The sequence below is a fragment of the Macrotis lagotis genome, chromosome 6, assembly GCF_037893015.1.
Source record: "Macrotis lagotis isolate mMagLag1 chromosome 6, bilby.v1.9.chrom.fasta, whole genome shotgun sequence".
In the NCBI taxonomy this organism is placed as follows: domain Eukaryota; kingdom Metazoa; phylum Chordata; class Mammalia; order Peramelemorphia; family Peramelidae; genus Macrotis; species Macrotis lagotis.
Window position 1 is genome coordinate 118,755,236 of NC_133663.1, and position 22,944 is coordinate 118,778,179.

At 32.3% G+C, this 22,944-nt stretch overlaps 1 pseudogene; it reads left to right on the top strand.

Annotated features, from left to right (window-relative positions):
- Positions 1–8,081: 8,081 nt before the first annotated feature.
- LOC141491802 (ribosomal protein uL30-like) lies at positions 8,082–8,894 on the top strand (annotated as a pseudogene).
- The last annotated feature ends 14,050 nt before the right edge of the window (positions 8,895–22,944 follow it).

A 22,944-nucleotide genomic window follows, 5' to 3' on the forward strand; every position in this document is an offset into this window, starting at 1 on the left:
TAAGGTTTCAGTCCCTAATTCCTGTACACATAGTTGTGCAATATCTAAGTTCAGTATAGAAATAAATTTTTGTTGTTACTATTGTTTTGCTTTTCCAGTAATTGACTCTTTTGTGATTCTCTAAATAGATGCTAACTATCTTCTTCAAGCATTACTACTTAACCAATTTAAATGAATCAAATCTAGATGGTAATCAACTCCATATAAAATTATTTCCACACTATAATTTTAATAGATTTTATGTGGTAATTACCATGGAAACATCAGCATTAACAACAAAAATAATTTACTTCACTTCCTGAACTCAAACCAAAGGACCCTTTACTTTTACCTTCTTGATAAAGCAGAACAATATTTGCATGATCTTGCTTTCATGGTTAAATAGAAGTATGTGATTTAAAAATGGAAAGCAATTTAATTTTCACTAAATGAACAAATGGATGCATTTACTGTAGTGTATCAAGCTCCGTGGATAAAGAGAAAAATAAGACAATCTCAGCTCTCAAAAAGTCATATTCTTCCATGAAATGATAATATGTGTATGAAGATTCAAAAGAAGAGAAAATAACCAAGTGGTTTTTATGATGTATTGGGAATGCATCTTCTTTATTTTAATTTCTACTGAACAAACCCTAAATAGTTCTGACACTGAACCATTTCATGTCAAAGGTAAGAATCTTCTTTTCTGGGTCACAGTGGTTGCCAATGAGGACTACAGAATATGCAGACGCAATTGCTAGGTCAGATTTCTAAGGGAATTGTTTCTTCTGTTGGAGGCAAGGACAAGGCTTTTGTAATGGAGCTTAGAGACCTAAACTGCCTCTTATTTCTCCCTCAGTACACATTAGTACTTTTGTGAATTTTTTTTTTTCAGTATTTTGCAAGGCAAATGGGGTTAAGTGACTTGCCTAAGGCCACATAGCTAATTAATTAAGTGTCTGAGGCTTGATTTGAACTCAGGTACTCCTGATTCCAGGGTGGGTGTTCTATCCACTGTGCCACCTAGCCGCCCCAGCACTTTTGTGAATTTGACTGAGTGAGAAACCTTTTCAAATGTGTGTAATCCATAGCTGTCCTCAAGGTCTAGTCTTACTGAGTTTGATGAAACTTATGATAATAATAAATGTTAATAAATGTAGGTTCTTTATTAATGATATTTATTTTCAAAGTCTTACTGAGTTTGATGAAACTAATGATAATAATAAATGTTAATAAATGTAAGTTGTTTATTAATGATATTTATTTTCATACTCTATCACATATGATATGTTTATTTGGATAACTCTCGCCCCGTCATTTCCTAGTATTGAACTTCTCTACATCTTAACAAAGTTGGCCTTCAGTAATTTATTTTCTAGCAGAGATCCTCAAGCTGAAATTTAGATAAAAAATTTGAGAAAATAAATCATAATTTATATTTTGCAGAGAATTAAGTCTTCCTATTTCTCCCACAACTGAATTATGCTTTCTATTTTCACAATTTCTAAGTTCACTATGTGCACCCCTAGAGGCCATTAGATGACTTATCTGTATTTTCTCCATCTTTTGGACCTTTCTTTGTCTTAACTATCCTTAGGACACCTTAATTCTCACTCTGTTTAATAGATGTACATACATATGCGCAGATATACTGTGCATGAACATATGCACATGTGTACACACAAGCAAGCACAAACACATCAATACATACAGACAATAAGTCACTCAAAAAAGAGTTTAAATGCTTATTTTATGCTAAGTTTTGGAAATAAAATTTAAAATGTGATCCCTGTCTTCAAGGTACTCCTTTCTATTGTAATGTAAGTAGAATGCTATTACCTTCAAATGTAATTTCCATTTCCATGTAAAAACCTGAATATTAAAAATATGTATATATATATATATATATATATATATATATATATATATATATATATAGAGAGAGAGAGAGAGAGAGAGAGAGAGAATATTACTTCCTTCATTCCTCTTCCTTTGTTCTTATTGCATATCCAGTCACTTACTGTTATGTTTCTAGTATTATATATTGGACCTATCTGATTGGATTGATGTAATTTTTAGGATGTGTCTTTCTCTGGATTGTCTCTAGTGCCTCCCTTTTAGTTAAATGATACCTATTTATTATTTTAACAGTGCTTTAAAATTTGCAACAAGCATAACTTTGTAAGCTTTCTCAATTGAAAACTTATATTTAAACCAGTGTAAAGATAGTCCATTAAATAAACAAGAGACTAAATGGACTATCTTTACTGGCAAATTCTAAGAAATTTTGCTTCCTAAAATAAATCTAAACTAATTTATTCTAATTCAAATAAACAATCCTAACTTATCTACTAAAGACTTTTGTTAGCTAAATTAGATTTTTAAAAAAAGGTCTATCCTACATTGTTTAATGGGATATGTAGGATTACAACATGTAAAAAGATACATGTATACTTAATAATTTGAGGAGAGAAGAGGATTTAGGGGATTGCATAAATGTTAAAGGAGGATCTAATTTTAACTGGCACCCTAATATATTCAACTTCTATGTGTGAATACAATGAGGCATTTCTTGGTCATCCAACATTCAAAAAATGAAGATATATTCAAAGCTCATAGCTTGGGTAGAAAATTTTCATGCCCCTTCTATCACCTCCATATGGACACATGATAATCTTCTAATATGGAGAGTTTTTGTTGACATTGCAGAGTAAATCCAGGAAGACAATGGCAAAGCCTGGAGAAGAAGTTTTTTTTTTTTTTTTTATTCCCCAAAAATATAATGTATAGAACTGAATGTGTTCTCACTAGGGGGAGGAAAATAAAATGAGTTTGTCACCATATTGCATCTGGAAGCTATGTCTCTCTTAATTCAGATTAATTCTATTCAGCTCCTCATAACTTTAGATAACAGCAAAAATAGTGAGGCTTAGTGTATATTGAAAAAAAAAACCAGATCTTTGAGAGAGAATACTTTGTTAACTATCTCTGATATTTATTAGCTATATGACCCTGAGTCTTGCCTGAGTCCAAGTTTCATTATCTGAAAAAAAATCAAGATAAGTTAAAATAATAAGTTATAAGAAATGTTATCATGTTTACATTTCTTCTGTAATATTTTGTTGTGAGATTAGTTTTGTAAGTTAAACATATATATGTGACCCATGATTAGTGACAAATTCCTTAAATAACCTTGGAAATTCAAAATATTTCCTTCATTTTTTAATATTTTTTATTGTTCAATAATGCCAAGAGTTAATATTGAACTACCAGAAATCTAATGCACTCTCCTGAAAGTGTCCAATCCCTTATAAATAGACTTGACATTGATAATGACAACTTTATTAGATATTTTGCTCATTTCAATAGATGAAAAGGCAAAAAAAATGCAGTTAGGAATGGCATATTTCTAGATTATTTTGTTATAGTTTTGTTTAAATGTTCTTTCTAAATATTGATGAATCTTATCTCACCATTCCCCATCTAGCTGCATAAAATCAGCATTCTCATTACTAGAAAATCCAGATCATCCTTCAGTATCAGAAAAGATGTTACAGATACTAGTTTGCTTTGTTCACTTAGGAAACATTTATTAATTGATAAGCTAGGGTAGAGCTCTGGCTAGGCAGTGGAAGAAATAACTTAATCAGCAAGTCAGAAATCATCTACTAAGCATTTATCAAGTGCCAGATTCTGTACAAAGCACTGAGAATAAAAGGAAAGACAAATATTGAATGGTTACCCTCATGAAGCTCTAGTACAAATGAGGATAGTGATATGCAAATGACTACATATGAGAACAACATATTTGGAATAAATTGAAAATAATTTACTAGTATTAAAGAAAATTGAGAAAGTCATTTTGCAGAGGTAGAGTTTAGTTGAGAATTGAAGGAAATAAAGAGACAGAAATGAAGAGGCAGACATTCTAGATCTAAGAGACAAATAGTGAAAATGCACATTTTAGGAGCTGGAGTGCTTTATTCAAGGACAGCAAGGAGATCAACCAATGTTATTTGCTATTAGAGACTTGGAAGGGAGTAAGGGTTAATTATAAAATTTATAATTAATCAATTGACAATTAATAAATTAATTTATAAAATTATAACTGTCTTTAAAAGATAGATAATTCATATTTGGTACTGAACATAATGGAAGATATTGAAGGTTACTGAAATGGAAATGGAGGGACTAAACTTTCCATTTTGTAAAGTCAGTTTAGCATTGAAATTAGAAAAACCTCGAGAAAGAGAAACAAATCATAAGATTATGCCAATAATCTGTTTAAAAGAACGCTTACCAGAATAGTGGCTGTGCCAAAGTAAATAAGGGAGAATATTAGAGAGAAATTGTCAAGTACCCTGCAAAAGAGCAGATTAAGGAGGGAGTAGAAGGAAAGAATATATTTAATATATATATATATAATATATATCTATATGCAAATACAGAGAGGGAGAGAGGGAGAGAGGGAGAGGGAGAGAGAGAGAGAGAGAGAGAGAGAGAGAGAGAGAGAGAGAGAGAGAGAGAGAGACCTTGATATCATGAAACAAACAATCCACTTGAGGGATAATGATTTAAAAATGAGGCAGAGGGAAAAAAAGGTGGACACTGCTCTTGGGTAGAAGGGAAGTGCAGATTGACTTGAGCTATGAAACAAAATATCTTATCAGTTTCCCATTAGCTTTAAACCCTTCAAGATCAGTAGTCTTAAAGTCTATCTTCTATTTGCTTTGCTCAAAAGGGAACAAAGACTATATCTTCAATTATTTGTTGGAATAGGACCCTATCTAGTTAAGGTCTCTTGTAAAAGATTTAGATATTTTGCAAAACATTCTGCATTCAGTCGATTCTCTAAGGTCAGGAAATCTTTAGTGGGAACAAAATAAATGTTGACTAAGAGACTTATATACAATCTACCTGCCAATTGTTTCCCACATTTTTCTTGGAAGATATCAAAGTTGTACTACTTCATTCCTGGAAATTATATTTACATATTTTCCATTTTCCCTGAGAATTTCCCTGAGTATCAATTTCAGAATTATTTATTTTGACAGATGGGAAACTATTATAGACAAAGTATCTTTTAAAAAAGATAAAGAAGTAAATATACTGTATATTCTGAATGAAATTTTGACAGCATTAGTATTGATATTCTCATAAAACACTGTAAAAATAAACCATGGTGGTGAAAAAGGGGTTTTATATTTGTCTTAGCACATACCTATTTTCTAAAAAAGCGTTTCATATTACAAACAAAAAAATGAAAGTACTTTATTTTCTGCTGCCTGCATTTTGAAATTCCTAAGTGAAGGTTGTTACTTGAAATTACTGATTTGGACCTACTGACACTTTCTTTCTCTAGTTATTATGAAGCCATGGGAATAATAGAGATAAGATTCTGAACAATGGATAGTTAATAGGTGTTATAGACTACCTGGAAACAACAACATAAAAGATTCTCTAGGCTCTTAGGATTATGCTTAGAACAGACCTTATTTTGCCTATATATTCATGGTGCTCTTGAGCTATAGTTTTACGAGTATATAACCTTAGATATAGATTTTCTGCTATCCTGGGGGAAACTATTGTTTGGACAACTTGCCTAGTGAATTGGAATATATTTCTGGAATGCCATATTTCAATTTTTATCAAGTGTCATAATCCATTTTCAGTCCATTTCTTGCATCTACCAGTCAAGGATGACTTCTATGAGTTTATTAAAGTGTAAGAAGCAAATATTTTCATCTACTCCCTAATATATTTCTTAACTAGTATGAAGCTACAGTATGTGTAGAAGCACAAGACCTAACATACAACAGGCATTTAATATTTTAAATGATTACAGTGATATCTATGAATCTGTTTTCTCATCTGAAAAAAAAAGAGGTCAAATTAAATTGGGAAATTTGGGGAATACTGTTATTTTTCTTCTTTTTAATTTAATTTTATTTATTACAATTTGCTTTTTGTACTGTGCAGTTTTCCATTATGATTTCTTGAACTATGGTTCTAGGAAAAAAAAAAGCAGATTAAAAAAAGTCCATTCTGTTTTAAATGGAGCTTGTTGACTCTGCCTTTAAATGCAAATCACTCTGACTTTCAAGGAAAGGATAATAAAATAATAACCCCCCAAAGCTTCTGAGGCTCTTGTTTTTAAAATAGATTTTTGATGACTTATAATGTGTGGAAACAGGACTTATTTTTTATTTTGACCAAAAACTCTTAGGGTCTTTTCCTCCCCAGATTGATATCTTTGTGAAAGCAATTTGGGTCATCTTTGTCTCAGTTCTTACCTAGTGCTTAATCATTGAATAGGCATGATCAGAGACAAACTGAGACATGGGAAAGATCTTAATTTACAAAATCCATGTTCACCTACAGCATCTTGGGGCATTGTCAGTCATTATGCTCTTTGTATTGCCACTGGAGGAGACTCTGTCATTGGACAATGCTGCATAAGAGAATGAGACTGCAGCTCTGCCTCAACTTTTGAATATGTAGATGTGAAAATTATCCAGGAGCAAGTCAACACAACACCTTACAGAAGGAAGGATAAACAACAGCATTGCTTATTGATGATGACAGTGTTGTTTCTGAGCTTCTGTTTTCTAATCTATAACAATAAGCGGTTAAACTGGGGAACATTAAAGATCATTTCTAGCTATATCATCTTACGATTCTATGTGTTTCTTGCTAAGAGAATCAGGAAAATGGATAAAGTATAATTTGTATGTTTTTAAAAATAAAAATAGATAATGCATTTTTGTAGTCACTGTTGAAGATATTTCAAGTTCTCTTTGTGTGTGTGTGTGTGTGTCTGTCTAGTATCAGTCTGTCTCTCTCTCTCTCCTTCCCTCCATTCCTCATTTTCTTCCCCAATCCCATATTTTCATGATTTCTGCCTACAACAATGAGAAAAATAATTCATCCACCTGACCATAATTTTCAGATCTAGAGATTTAAGTAATATCAAATAATTTTCCATATATTAACTAATATGCCCATGATCACAATGTTAATATCCATCAGAGCCAGGCATAAATTCTTTTTTTTCTAATTTTAACTCTGTTCTTCTGATTTTTAATATGTGTTCAAAAACAAGGTTCTTAAGGCTGGTCTGAAATAATTTCTTAGTAACAGATATAATTTTACACCAATGTGAAGTATTTCTGTTTCTGAGGAAGATTAAAAAAAATCCTCAAACAAAAAGCAAAAACAAAATTAATCTTCCAGTATCTGTTTACTTACGTAAAAATGAGATTACTTTAAATTACCTTATTGCATAATTTGTTTATTGTCTTTATAAAATTATAGCATAGAAAGTGAATATTCAAAATCAGAATCCAGTATGAAAATGTGATCATCATATAGTTAGAGCTTGAAAGAAATCTCAATACCTTTTCAAAGGTTGTATAAATAGTAAGTATGCTCAGTCAGGATCTGGAACCAGGTCTTCTGACTCCAAGTCTCTTTCTATGGTGTTAAACAGTCTCTATAATTAAAATTCTACATCACGGGGGTTAGGTGGTGCAGTGGATAAAGCACCGGCCCTGGAGTCAGGAGTACCTGGGTTCAAATACTTAATAATTACCTAGCTTTGTGGCCTTGGGCAAGCCACTTAACCCCATTTGCCTTGCAAAAACCTAAAAAAAAAAAATCCTATGTCATTTTGGAAATAGAGTAATAGTGTTTGTCAATTATGTTATTTAATAATATATATTAGAGATGACACATATAAATTTGATGTCTTGTGCAAGTTATTTATTTGAGCAATCACATTCTTTGCCCTACTAAATAATGCCATATTACTAACAAAAAGATAAGAAAAAACCCTTTACTTTTCATTAAGTGTATAATTACAAAAACATATTTTATTCTGTGTTTTTTAAACTATTTACAGCAACGCAAGGAATCTAAAGAAAAGGAAAAGGAGAGAAGAAGGGTCTTGTAATCATGCATCTTGGACTCCCAAATAAAGGTAAAGAGTATCAAAGACAATTATAAATCACCTTAGGTGTGATTGAAGGGGAAAAATACAATAGAAAGAATTAAAAGGAGGAGGGGCATACCGCTTCACAAACTCAGAAAAGGATGCAGGAAAGATGGTGGAGCCTGAACCCAGAAAAAAAGATTCCTTTGGTTCCAGGGAATCTTCTGAAGAAGAGGAAAAGCTTACCAAGCACTCAAAGCCATTCAGGCTAAGCAGGCACTTTTGGAAAAGAGGAAGCAAAAGAAAGGGAGTCAGCTCAAATTCAGGCGGCTGGAATCATTTGTTCATGAATCCCATCGGATCGTCCGTGATGTAGCTCGGCTCAAACGTCTGGATTTGAAGCCTGGATGCTATGTGCTAAAGAATACACATGGTCTAGCCTTTGTGGTCCCTATGGAGAGGATTAATGGAGTGAGTACACAGGTGACAAATACAATAGAGGAACTTCATCTGAAGAAAATGTATAGTGGTATCTTTGTTAAGATGACCCCAGTTTCCTTAAAGAAACTTCGAATTATAGAGTCTTATGTAGCTTGGGGATATCCTAACCTAAAATCTGTCCGTGAACTCATTCTGAAACGAGGACAAGCCAGAATAAATAAGAAAGTCTCCCTAACAGATAATACTCTAACTGAGGAGCATCTAGGGAAATTTTGGTATCATTCGTCTGGAAGATATCATTCATGAAATCTGCTCAGTGGGGGAGCATTTCTCTCAGGGTCCGAGGTTCCTGTGTCCTTTCCCACTGTCCGTGGCTCGCCATGCTGCCAAGAATAGAGTGGGCTTTCTCAAGGAAATGGGCAAACCTGGCTATACCGAGGTGAAGGCATCAATCAACTCATTCGGCAGCTAAATTAGGCCTAGGATCTCAAAAGATTTATCTTTTCTGAGTACATACCTAATATCTTCAAAGAAGATTTATTCTCTGCTGGAACTTTCTCCGGGGAACTAATGAGATGGGAAGAAAAGAGTATCACCTATATAGAAGGAACTTACCCACCTTCCGTACTTTTCCTCAAGGAAGAAACCATATTCGTTTATCTAGGCAGCTTCATTTCATCTTGGATTACGGTCTCATGATCAGTGAAAAGGAGTGACTTCATATTCTGGGATTGGAAGCTAGATTACACCCATCATAGTGGCACCAGAGAACAGTCAACTGTTGGCCAAATGCAGTTCTCTATTCTGAGGTTTGAATGTTGTAAAATGCAAGACAATGGGATCCGATCTGAGGTTTGAAATGACTTTCAAAAATAATAAGCCATCATGTCTGGGACTTTTGTGTTTTTAATGATACCTTTATAGGGTATGACCTAGTCTGGGTGGGCTTTCCATGCATCAGGATCACTCTGATGCTACCACTATACACCCGGTCCCATTCCTTCCTGACATTAAAGTAGAGCTGTTGACCATAGTCTGCTACTAATACTTTGTGTGTCAATATGGATCATAATGCTTTTCATTATCCTATGTTTTGTGTTCTTTCCTTGCTCTTTACCATTTTCCCATAATCTAAGTAATTCTTAAAGCATCCATAATAAAGGAGTGGCTAGGTGGTGCAGTGGATAGAGCACTGGCCCTGGAGCCTTAGACAATTAATTACCTAGCTTTGTGGCCTTGGGCAAGCCACCTAATCCCATTGCCTTGCAAAAAAAAACAACCTAAAAAAAAGTTTACAAATAGCTAATGTGTAGGTCACTTTAAAGTTTGTAAAACAGTGTATTTAATGTTCCAACATTTAAGCCTCTCAACAACCTTCTGGAATAAATGCTCCTTAAATCCAATTAGACAAAGAGAAAAAAAAAGAATTAAAAGTTTGGATGAAGACCACAAAAATTATCAGGAAAATGTTGACAATAACAGAGCAAAAAAAAAAATAGATCAAAGAGGACCAGGAAAACAAGAAAGTAATAAACAAACTAATTAAGAATTCACAAACATAGTAGAGAAAATTAACAACAATTATCAGAAAAGTTACAAACTCTTCTGGTACATTCACAAAGACTGACAAAAGAAGATTTTTTTTTAATCTGCAAATAAAGAGGGTATTTTTAAATATTTGGTTCAGACATTTTTAATTGTTTACAACTATTTATGATCCCATCTGGGGCTTTCTTGAAAAAGAAATAGTGTGTCATTTACTTCTCTAAGTTATTTTATATATGGGGAAAATATGTCAAACAGAATTAAGTGATTTGCTTAAGATCAGTCTACTAGTAAATGTCTGAGGTAAGATTTAAATTCAGGAAGGTGAAGCTTCCTGCTTCCACGCATCACTGTACTACCTAGCTGCCTATATTTTTAAAAGTCACAACTAAATTTGAAGTCACAGTGTAATAATGAAATAAAATACATCTTAAAGAAAGAAGGAAAAGAAAAGAAAACAAGCAAAAGATAGATCAAGCAATAGTAAATGTTAGTCATTATTAATCAAAGATTAACATTTGTGAATATAAGCAGTTACATATGAAATTATTGAAAGCAAATAGTGCAGATGTAAATTAACTATAATAAAATAAAGAAAATGTATCATTTCTAATTTTGAGTCTTAGAAAGTCTTAAGAAATGTTCCTTTTCTTCATATAACCACATTGCTATAATTATTAAATTATTAAAATTACTAAAAAATGGTCACCTTTGAATGGTGAATGAAAATACAACTGAATACTCCATCACACTATTCACTATAGAGGATCACTGTTTCTGTCTCTCTTTTATTCTGTATCTGGCTCTCTGTCTTTCCTTCCATATACATATGTCTGTGTGTGTGTGTGTGTGTGTGTGTGTGTGTGTGTGTGTGTGTGCAAATGAATATTTGCAAACAATGCACATACCAAGTTCAAATATAAGTATATACATATATATATATAGAGAGAGAGAGAGAGCAAGAGATTGTGCATATATACAAATATCTATAAATAGATTTAAATTATATCTATATAGACAGAAATATGTATATATAAATACAAAATATTACGTATCCATTCAATATAGTATTGAACTCTGTTGTACTTTTTTAAAAAAAGTTTTAATTATAAAAGTTCTAGATGGAACTTTCATTATGACACTTAATGGTTAATATTATATGAAATCTCTTTATGTTAGCATAAACACACTTTGAAAAAACCAAGTATGTGATGACTTGTGTACAAAATTGTTTTGTGCAAAAATACTCTTAGTGTTAAAATAGTAGGTATAACAAATTAAGAACGATATTTTTTAAGAAAGATTTTATTTATTTTGGGTTTTACAATTTTTCCCCTATTCTTGCTTCCTTCCCCCCATCCCCCACAGAAGGCATTCTGTTAGTCTTTACATTGCTTCCATGGTATGCATTGCTCTCAGTTGAATGTGATGAGAGATAAATCATATCCTTAAGGAAGAAAAATAAAGTAGAAGAGATAGCAAAATTATATAATAAGATGTTTTTTTTTTCTAAATTGAAAGTAATAGTCTTTGGTCTTTGTTCAAACTCCACACTTCTTTCTCTGGATACAGATGGCATTCTCCATTGCAGATAGCCCCAAACTGTCCTTGGTTGTTGCATTGATAGAATAAGTAAGTCCATCAAGGTTGATCATCACCCCCATGTTGTTATTAGGGTGTAAAATGTTTTTTTTCTGGTTCTGCTCATCTCACTCAGCATCAGTTCATGAAAATCTTTCCAGGCTTCCCTGAATTCCCATCCCTCCTGGTTTCTAATAGAACAATAGTGTTCCATGACATACATATACTACAATTTGTTAAGCCATTCCCCAATTGGAGAACATTCACTTAATTTCCAAAAGAAAAAAATAATTTTAAAGGAAAAAAGCAAAAAAATTGTAAATGAAGACTAGTTTTTACAGAAAACTAGAAAAGCATTTAATAATTTATTGAGATAATTGATAGCTTCAGTAAGAAGCAAAATATAACATAATCCACAAAATATCATGACATTTGTTGTTATATTAATAATATTATCAAGGAGACATCCTATAATATGAGGTAAAATAACAAAATTCACTTAGAAGGAAAAATGTATAGGTTAAAGAATAACATGCATAAAAAAGGAACAAAAGAGAGTGGACATTATCATCAATGTGTTTAGTAATCTACAAAGAAAAATGAATTAGGAAATTATTTCTTTATAATGCATGAACTGGTAGAAAACTTGTTAGAATTTTGGTGAAAAAATAGACTTATGTCACCATTCTACACCTTATACAGTCCTAATTGATTTAAAGAAACAATTATTTAAAAGCCATCATTAAAAGACTGTCAGTAAATTGGAGGATGAGAGTTTTCAAAGTTAGAGAAACTCCAGCAAAGAATAGAAGAAATGACAAAATAAACAAAAAAGATAGATAATGCAATTTCATAAACTTTAAAACCTTTATGATACAATTAAACTGATTAAAACCTAAAGAAAAGATATGGAGCAGGAAAATTATTTGCATGAAATATTTATTTAAAAATTCTAAAAAATTATAGACTTTAAAAAATAAGACCAAGTCACTTTCCAACTTAAAATTGATCAATCAGACATATTTAAAAGCCTTGCCCAAAATGAAGGAATCACCTCAGTCATGAAAAAAAAAATGCTAAAAAGAAAGTTGAGCAATAAGTAAAGAAATAATTATGATAAAACTATTATAAATAATAGGGATATTGCCAATAGATTTTGATCCAAAACAACTAAAGCTTTTTAAACATCTAATTATTAGAGAAATAAAAATAAAAACACCATATACATCTTTAATCACTATTGCAAAGACAAATTGGAAAACTTGTTGAAAAGGCTTTGGGAAGACACTTAGAATGCTAATTAATACAGAGTAGAATTGTGAATTGGTTTTATCATTCTGAAAAAAATGGTTTTATCATTCTGGATTAATCCTCTGTAAAATTATTTGTAAAATTAAAGAAAAAATATAGAAAAATGACATTTTGCATACTTTTGAGGAAAGTAAAAATAAAAAATGTCAATAAATTAATAATATTAAAATAAGCTTTTTCCACTCTTGTGACACAAATTATTTCTATGGATAAAAGACATAAGGAAATTTCAATAATATGATTCAAGAAAAGTACAGCAGTCAGGAATTTATATAATATTTTTATTTATAAATTTGATAATGAAAGAAAAGAATATGGTCATACGGATAGACCAGAAGTCTTCCAACTGTGTTTTATAAAACTCCAGATTTCTAAAAAGAATCTCCAGGGGTTTCATGAAAGGATGTTTGAGCATAACAAACATGCTGGTATCTCCTCTAATGCATTTGGATCTTGTTTCGCCTCAACATTCACCACCATTCTGATACATAAAAGAAAACTTAGTAAGATTCCACATATGCCCCATCCTCCAAAATAATCAAAACATGGGGTAGAATTTGTTTCAAAATAATGAATTCTACAAAAAGTAAATAATAAGTGGGGAAGGTGTAGTGATATTAATGGAAGAAGACATAACAAAAATTAATGTCAACAAAGTTTTATAACATTTTAAAAGTTTCAAAGCACTATTCAAGATACTAAAAGTAGAGAGTTGCATAGATGAAGGGAAATGCGTGAACTGTATAAGTAAACTTGGATAATTTGTAAATATCTGAATGTAGAATGATCAATTATATTTAATAGAAATTAGGAGACAATAAAAGAAACTTAGGAAAGTATATGTTTTTAATAGAACTTTATCAGACCTTTATCTGAGAAACTGTCTATAAAACCTTTTTTCCTCAATTTTCTGCTTTCCTTCTGATCACAGTTACATTTATTTTATTTGTTTAAAAATATTTTAATTTGAAGTAATCAAATTTATCCATTCTACACCTCAACACAGCTCTATATCTCTTGATATATTCATATATATTTATATATATATATTTATATATATTCATATATATTTATATATTCATAAAATGGATAGGTAAAATATTCCATATTCTCCAAATATTTTGCAATATCTCTCTTTATCTCTTTAGTGTAAGGTATTTGTCTATACTCAATTTCTTCCAGACTGCTTTCTAATTTATATACATATTTGGGTCTAATACTAACCATTTTTAGAATGAGGAAGGGAAATAAGACAGAAAATTTTTGTCTATTTAATCTATTGAACCTTTGGAAATTCTCACCTTTTTTTTTGTTGGGAAGTTTTCTCAACCAAGTAACCTCAAAAAGGTTTATAAGCATCAGATTATCCATCAAGTTGGAACAATTGAGGATAAAAACAAGGAGCCTTAAAGTAGAGTCAATTAAGTAGACTAAATTAAGGTTAGTTAAAGATGTTATGATGGTAAACAATTTGATAAAAAATTAGTTTAGTTCCCCTTATTGTGGCAGTGGAGATAGATTTGGCCTTTTCCTTTACAACATCCACAGAAGTTGTACCACCTGTAAGAATGCTATGGCATTTTTGGTCCTATGAGAGATCAAAAATTCCAGAGAATGGGAGTTAATACCTAATAATTTGAGATCCGTCATCCTCCACTAATTTATGTTGACCTGAGAGTAACTACTGAGTTGTTGAGATGGCAAACAGGGCTTTGTCATTCTGTTGCTACAATGCTAGATATCAAGGTCCTCTGACACACAACCCTAATGATCTTGATTTTGTCTTACCACTGGACTTCTATGACTGAAGATGAGTAAAGCTGATGATTTTGTGCAATTCTACCTCATTTGAGCAAGCAAATGACATGCAAGCAAAGACATCATTAATGACATCATTGGTCTTCCTCAAAAACAAAGGATAAACAACTTTTACTGTGAAATAATCTTTGTATTATTGGTCTTGTAATTATTATATTTAATGTGTCAGGTAGCTAGGTTGCACAATTGCTAGAGTACCAGGATTGTAATCAGAATGACTCATCTTTATGACTTAAATTTCAAACTTAGTTACTTAAAAGCAGTGTGATAAGTCATATAATCCTATTTGCCTCTGAAGGAAATAGCAAATCTCTCCATTATCTCTGCTACAAAAACCCAAATGGGGTTACAAAGAGCTGGGCACAATTAAAATAACTGAACAATAACATATAATGATAAAATAAAGGATCCACAGCTTTCAATATGGAAGCCTCATGATTTCAATTCATCCATTTTACCCATCCTATAATTTTCAAGGTTGTATCCTTATTCAGATTTTCCATAGAGGATATATCAAATAATTTTCTCCAGGTATAATTCCAAGAGGAATAACCATATTTATGCAGTCTGTAGATTTATTGGAAGAATCAAATGCGTTAACTCATATAAAACATTTCTAGACTTTGAAATGCTCTTTTTTATTATTGGGGCAACTAGGTTAGGATGCTTGGCCTGGAGTCAGAAAGAACTGGCTTCAAATCTGATTTTAGATACTCAGGAGATGTGTGATCCTGGGCCAAATTTACTTAACCCTATTGGCTTTAGCTTCCTCATCTGTAAAATGAGTTGGAGAAGGAAATTGAAAACTACTCTTGGCCAAGGAAATCCTAAAAGAGGACAATGAAGAGTCAGACATGACTGAAAAAGACTAAGCAATAATTTATTATTATTATTATTATTATCTATATTCCATTTTTATATCTAACCAGCACATCTCCTTTTCTAAGTATATACCTCCTTACTGCTATCTTTTTAAACTCCATGTTGTGAATACAGTAGTCATATACTTAGATAGACAATACATCTTTCCAAGATATTTTGATCTTTTGGAGTTTGTATTTTTCCATAATTTTATTATTTAAAGACACATTAATTCAAAATAATTATAACTAATCTTAAAGTCATAAACCAGGAGTTGAAACATACTACCACTTCTTAAGAATAAACTACAAGACCATTGAAGTGAAACATTGAATTTCCTGACATTTTATGACCCCATCATTTTAATAGCCATCTTTACTTAACTAATTTTTTTCATATGAGGAAGACAGTGGTGGAGATAGGAAAGAGAAGAGCTAGATTCCAATTAGTTTTGATTGGGAGTCCCAAGAAATTATCCTATGTATTTCAATATATACCATTTAAAGTTATAATTATATAAAATATGAATTCCATGTAGTGGTCTCTATTTGAATTTCTAAATTTTCATTGGAATGAGATAAATTACCATATTTTTCATACTTATAACTTTGAATGGAGCAAAAAACGACTCCTTAGGGTTACTTCAGGGGACCATTTTTTTTACATTAATTAATACTTATCTATATAAAGGGTGTCCAAAAAGTCTAAGGGTAGTTTTAAGTTTCTAAGTTTAATTTACTTCAAACTTTCCTAAAATATTTGAGATATTTGGTATAAGTGAATGACTGTGATATAAAACACAAAAACATGAATATGTTCTTTAAGTTACTAGTTTATTTTAAAAGCTGGGATTTTGTACCAGTGAGTATATTGAAATTATTAAACACTACACAATTTCATACACAAAAAAAATGCATTCAACTATTTGCTTTCTATTCAGCACTTGATCAAATTAACTGCCCACTTTCAAGGCTCTAATACAATATATGCAGATAAATTTGACCAGTGGGCTGCTATCTAGCATCATGTCTGTAAAATAAAGATTATTCATCCATTTGTTAGTTGCAGTGTTGATTTTTTTTTCCTTTGTCAATTGTTAGGTCAGTCACTTCATGCTATCATGGATCCCAATACTCTAAAATATTTGGGGGCTAGATGTAAATCTGTGCTATATCATGTCACCTGCTGCCATTTATATTTTTGCAAATTATTTTCAACAAACATTGATATGATTTATTAATAAATATTCAATAAATGTGGTTTCCTCTGTAAAGAAATGTTTTGCTTTGTTTTGTTTTTTTAAACAATAGACATTCTTGAGCAACATAATGTCAGGTTATGTCTTTAAAATCTTTATCCTGGAGCTGGATATATTGGAATATGATTTTAGCTTTATTAATCTTAAATACTTTTAAAAGCAAAAGCCTCAATATAAAATAGCAGCTTCTGTTTCTATGAGAACTGTAAATCTACAAATCATATTAGGGAGAATTGGGTCAAGAAATAAAGAAAATTTTGCAAAGTGTAAATCAGAGGGGATTGGAGATGGGGAAGAAGGAATAGAGGAAGAAAGATATTTCAAGTGATGGAATAACGAGGCATATAAGGTTAAAACAAAAATAATAATGAAATTTTAAATATATGAAAGATTTACTTAAACTCCAATATTTAAAATCTTCTAACTCTTACCATTTCTATTTCTGAAAGACCATATTCATACTATCTCAGCAGCTTAAAAATGTCATAATTATATTCTTTAAAACAGTTCTCCCTGCTTACTTGTCAGGGATGACTGGGTGATAGCATAAGGTAGCATGAATTACAGCTATATATAGACTTTCTTTGAGTTTTATAGAACAATAATATTCAGATTTTTATGTGTTACTTTTAATACTCACAGACCAGATGCACAATACCAAGACTTTCAAAAGCACAAGCTTTGGAATCAGGAAGGTCTAAGTTGTAATCTGGGCTCAGACATTCACTAGCTGTATGACCTAGGGAAAGGTCACTTAGTCCCTGTTTGCCTAGGAGGCAGCTACATGGCTCAGTAGAAAGAGCATCGAACCTGGGGTGAAGAAGTTGTTGCATATTTTTTTTCAGTTGTGTCTGACTCTTCATGACCTCATTTGGAATTTTCTAGGCAAAGATATTGGAGTAGTTTGTCATTTCCTTCTCCAATTTAATTTTCAGATAAGGAATCAAGAAACAAGGCTAATTGCTTTACCTAGAATCACGCAATTAGGAAATAACTCAGATTGGATTTGAACTAATGAAAAGAACACTTTGTTTTCAATAAAGGCCTGGCCATCTATCCTCCTAGCTGCCTTCAAAGTTGGGAAGACCAGAGTTCAAACTCAGTCTCAGGTACTAATGCTATGACCTTGGGCAATATATTTAACCTCCATTTATCTTAATACATTAGAGAAGGAAATGGCAAACCACTCCAAAATATTTTCCAAGAAAACCTCATAGGCAATATGATCCACAGGGTTACAAAGAGTAAGATACAATTGAGTGACTGAATAACATAATGTATAGGTGAAAGACAGCATACTGTAAAAGTATCTTTCAGTGTCACAATCCACTCACCTGTTGACTTGATATTTATATGCACAAACAGTTGAAAGCAGTCAAACAGCAATAACTACTTTTAAAAATTCAGTCTTTTTGAAATAAATAAGGAGAATATGCAACTAGGAATCACAGAAACCCAGAATTGCATGCCTCAAGTAATCTAAAATGGTAGTCTTTAAAATGTTTTTGTCCAAGCATCCTATAAAAAAATAGCACCCAACAAAACATTTATTTTTATATTTAAAATTATTAATATTGCTATTGTACAAATAATTTGCATATTATTAAAACATATCAAAAATAAAAGTAGAAAAAATGAAATATGAAAAATACTGAAATATTTAAATTTATTTTATCATTATTGCCTTTAACAAAAAGTGAAAGTACTGAAAATCTCATTTTTTAAAAAAAATCTGGTTATGCAGTTCTTTGGATAAATAGGTTTTGAGGCAATCATAGCTAAGAGAATTATTGTATAAAGGTATGTAGCTATAAGAGGGTGAAGTGCATAACTGGTGGTGTTTACTAAATCACAATACTATTTTTCATTGACACCCATCACAATAACGGTTAGTTTTTTTTTTCTTAATGAAATCTGACCAGTAATTTCTGTCTCCCTTTAGGTTAATCAATTGTACTAGAAAAGCCAACAGAACGTGTTTGATTTTTATATTTTAACAAATAACTTAAAAAACACATTGGAAATTTTTCAATTGAATACTTTTTTTTTCTTTTCAACAAGTTACCTCTGTATTTTAAATATGATAGATAAGAGTTTTTAATAGGTAACACAGAAAATGTTTACTTCTTAAATACCTTTTTAGTGTGGCTTGATAGCTAATATTTCAAAGCACAGTATACACTTTAGAAAAGATTTATTGTTAATGACAATGAATGCAAAACCATATATCAAGTAATAATCCTCTTGTTGATTTTGATTTCTTTTTTGTATGACCTTGTTACATTTGACTAAATTATCTTTGTATCATTTAATATACTGATGAATAGCTTATACTGGGAGTAAGTGAAATAAGAACTCTTCCGTGTTTTTATTATTCATTTGTACTCACATTATTATCTTCAATCCATGGCTTTTTTTCAGGAACCTTTTTAAATCAATTGTCCATTTAGTTAATGTAAGGGGCTTTCCCTGCCCACCCAAGGGTCCCAGGAGTTCACCTGCGATATACAGGCCTTCTGGGCTTCCCCAGTCATGTTGACCAGCAACAGTCTTGGATTGAAGAGTCTAAGAAGACCAGAGACAAGGAGAGTCTATGCAAGCCGTCTTTATTGCAGCTCATAGTAGTTACATTTTTTGCAGCCTCTCTTCTTCCTGCTCCCTCCTGCCTTTCCTTTAAGCAGTTACATCTCAGAGCCTCTGCTTGCTCTCTCTCTCTCTCTCTCTCTCTCTGCCACTCCAGTCACTGTGGGCCCCTGCCCCGTAACCCTCCTGCTTTCTCTTATCCTTTTGTCCCCTTGAGTCTGCCTGAACAGCTCCAGAAGGCCTCCTGCATGGAATAAAAGGAGCCAATCAAGGAAAGCCTTATCAGCATGTCAGCATGTTCTGCCTGGAGGCCTGTCCAGCATATCCTGAGTTAATGGGTCCTGGGAGTACTCAAAACAGGCTAGGGCCCTCAGCACTCCCTAAATTCCCATGGTTCCAACATTCCCTTTGGTCCCTTGGTCCCATTGGAGCATGCCTTGTACTTGACCTTGGCTTCCTTCAAGTTAAGATAGTTGAAATAGATGGCAGCATCTATAAATCTACTTTAATGAGGACAAGTAAATTTTAATACATTAAAATATAACATCCTAAAAGTGAATAGATGAATGGCGACATCATTTTCATTGTTGTTATTTTTTAGGTTTTTGCAAGGCAAACAGGGTTAAGTGGCTTGCCCAAGGCCACACAGCTAGGTAATTATTAAGTGTCAGAGACTGGATTTGAACCCAGGTACTCCTGACTCCAAGGCCAGTGCTTTATCCACTACGCCACCTAGCCACCCCTGGGGACACCATTTTCAAATCCTCTTTGTTGTGAAATGTACACTATTCTCTCTAGATACCATAAATGAAGTGAAGGTGTCAATTATTATTTCTGTGCAGTCAATATACGATAAGCTAAATCTTTCTTATTTTTTAAATATCATTAATTAAATGAAAATTTCTAACAACCTTTCCTTTTTAGATTTTCTTTTTATCATAAACTTGATAATAAAAAATTCAGAATATAAGGAATGAAAAAATGATATTGCGTATGAGGTTATGTACTTTTATTTTCAACAATTTATATTTTTAAATATATAGTAAATTTAATTGGTTAATAAAAATTATCCTTCTTATCTTTGCCACCTAAAATTCCTTTTTTGTCTCTTCTGCATATTTTAAATGATTCAATGATGATCTTCTCTTTCTATTTTACCTCATTTTACTAATTTCCCTTCAAAACTCTCCACTTGTAAGTAACTCCCTGTTAACCAACAAATACATACAATGAAGCAAATGTAATTGAAATTTTAATTATGAATAAAATTATTTCAAATTACTCACTTCCAAACTATCAGTTTTCAGCTAACAGACAGGAAAAAAATTTATCATCATTCTTTTGAGGAAGTCACTTCATTGATCAGATTCATAAATTGTTCAAAATAATTTTAATTTACAATTTGCATATTCATTTTATAAATTGTTTTCCAAATTGTGGTCATTTTAATTGTTAACATCAGTTCATACAAATTTTCCCTTTCTTCTCTTTATTCATACCTTGAGTTATTCATTTTTAAAATAAGGAAATAATAGTCTATTAGTCCACATAGCAAAATTCATTTATTCATTTCTCAAATTATGATCATCCACTTTGAAATCACTGCCATATGTTCTACCCCCTGTTCTACTTCCTCTCCAAATCTGACATTACTTTTAAAACCCTCTTCTTGTCTCCATCTATTCCTCTACAAATTTTATATATTTCTTTACTAAGCTCCTTTTTTATGTATTCAAACATTCTGGGAAAGATTCAGATAAATTTGAAATCCATTTTTGTATATAGTTATTCTGGCATTCTTCAATTAAGAGAAATAGCAGTTTCCACCCTATCCTTTTCCTCTCTACTGAATTCCTTTCCCCTTCCTTTTTGTCCTTATAATAAAATGGTAATAAAATCTTTAAAAATCAATAAATGGTTCCAGCCAAGATGGTAGGGAGAAGACAGGCACTGTGCTAAGGTCTTCTGATCTTCCCTCATATAGAATATGAAACAAACTTCTTAACAGCAACTGGATTGACAAAACCCAAAAAGAGAAGCTAGGAGAGAACATCTGCCTTAAGATTTGTCTTCTGTGATCATGGGTGAGCAAGTGGGCAGAGAGCAGAGAGACTGCCAGGGTTGGGTTAGAGCCAGACTAACCTAGGATCAGCCTCGGAGGCATTGACTATGGGAGCCGTGGTCCAAGAGCACTCTGGCAGGGCTGGAGGGCAGGCTCCAATGCAGAGAGTTACAGAAATCTATTCCCTGGGTTCCTCTGGTCTGGACGACCTCAGACTCCATACATTCATTTGAGCTTAAAACTACTCCCAGAACAAATACTGCAACAGCCCACCACCTCCAGGTTCAGATGTGGGCAGCAGAGCTCCCTCAATGGAATAGAGGGAGTACCTTGCTCAAAGGCATAGCTCATGTTGTTCAAAAATAAAAGTGACCCCCACCTACTTCAGGCCTAGGGAGAGGGCCCCAAACCAGGGTCACAGACACTCCAGAAAAAGCAACCAGCGCTCCCCATTGGGTGATCCATTTGGAGTTACTAAAAGAAATGAGCAAAGTCTCAAGCACCCCCTACTGACAAGACCACTTGTAGTTATTAAATCCATCGACTAAAGCCTCTAGGAATCAAAATATAAAACCTCTGTGAACCAGCCCCTCCTGCAATACAAGATCTTAGGAAAATGAAGAAAGGTCAGGGTAGGAGGGTCTATAGAAAAGTACCTAGAATGTAAGACCCTAACATAGAGAGAAATAGAACCTCTGAGGAAAATATGTCACCCATTCCTCATAAAAACACTAGAGAATATAGAAATAAATGGCTTATTCCTTACATTAAAAAGCAGTATCTATCTGAAACCATCAACAAGCATTATATGCAATGGGGATAGACTTGAGGCATTCACAGTAAGATTGGGATGAAACAAGGATGCCCATTATCACCACTACTATTCAATACTGTATTAGAAATGTTAGCCTCAGCAATAAGAGAAGAAAAAGAAATTGAAGGAATTAGATTTTCAAAGGAGGAGACAAAACTCTCACTTTTTGCAGATGACACAATGGTATACCTAGAGAATTTCAAAATGTCATCTAAAAAACTACTAGAAATAATTAGCAACTTTAGTAAAGTAGTAGGGTATAAAATAAACTCTCATAAATCCTCAACATATCTATATATGACTAGCAAGATACAGCAGAAAAAATTAGAAAGTAGCCTCAGACAAAATAAAATACTTGGGAGTCTACCTCCCAAGGAAGACTTTTTGAAAACAATTACAAAACTCTTTTCACACAAATAACATCAGATTTAAATACCTGGGCTAACATCAACTGTAAATGGAGAGATCGAGCTAATATAATAAAAATGACAATTCAATCAAAACTAAACTGCTTATGTAGTGCCCTTCCATTCAAAATCCCCCAAAATTTCTGTAATAATTTAGAAAAAGTTATAAGTAAATTTATATGGAGAAATAAAAAGTTAAGTATTTCCAGGGATTCAATTAAAAAAGTCCAAAAGAAGGTGGCTTAGCCTTACCATATATTAAAAAGCATCAGTCATCAAAACTGTCTAGTATTGGCTAAGAAATAGAGTCATGGATCAGTGAAAGAGATTAGGTGCAATAGCAGGAATTACTTA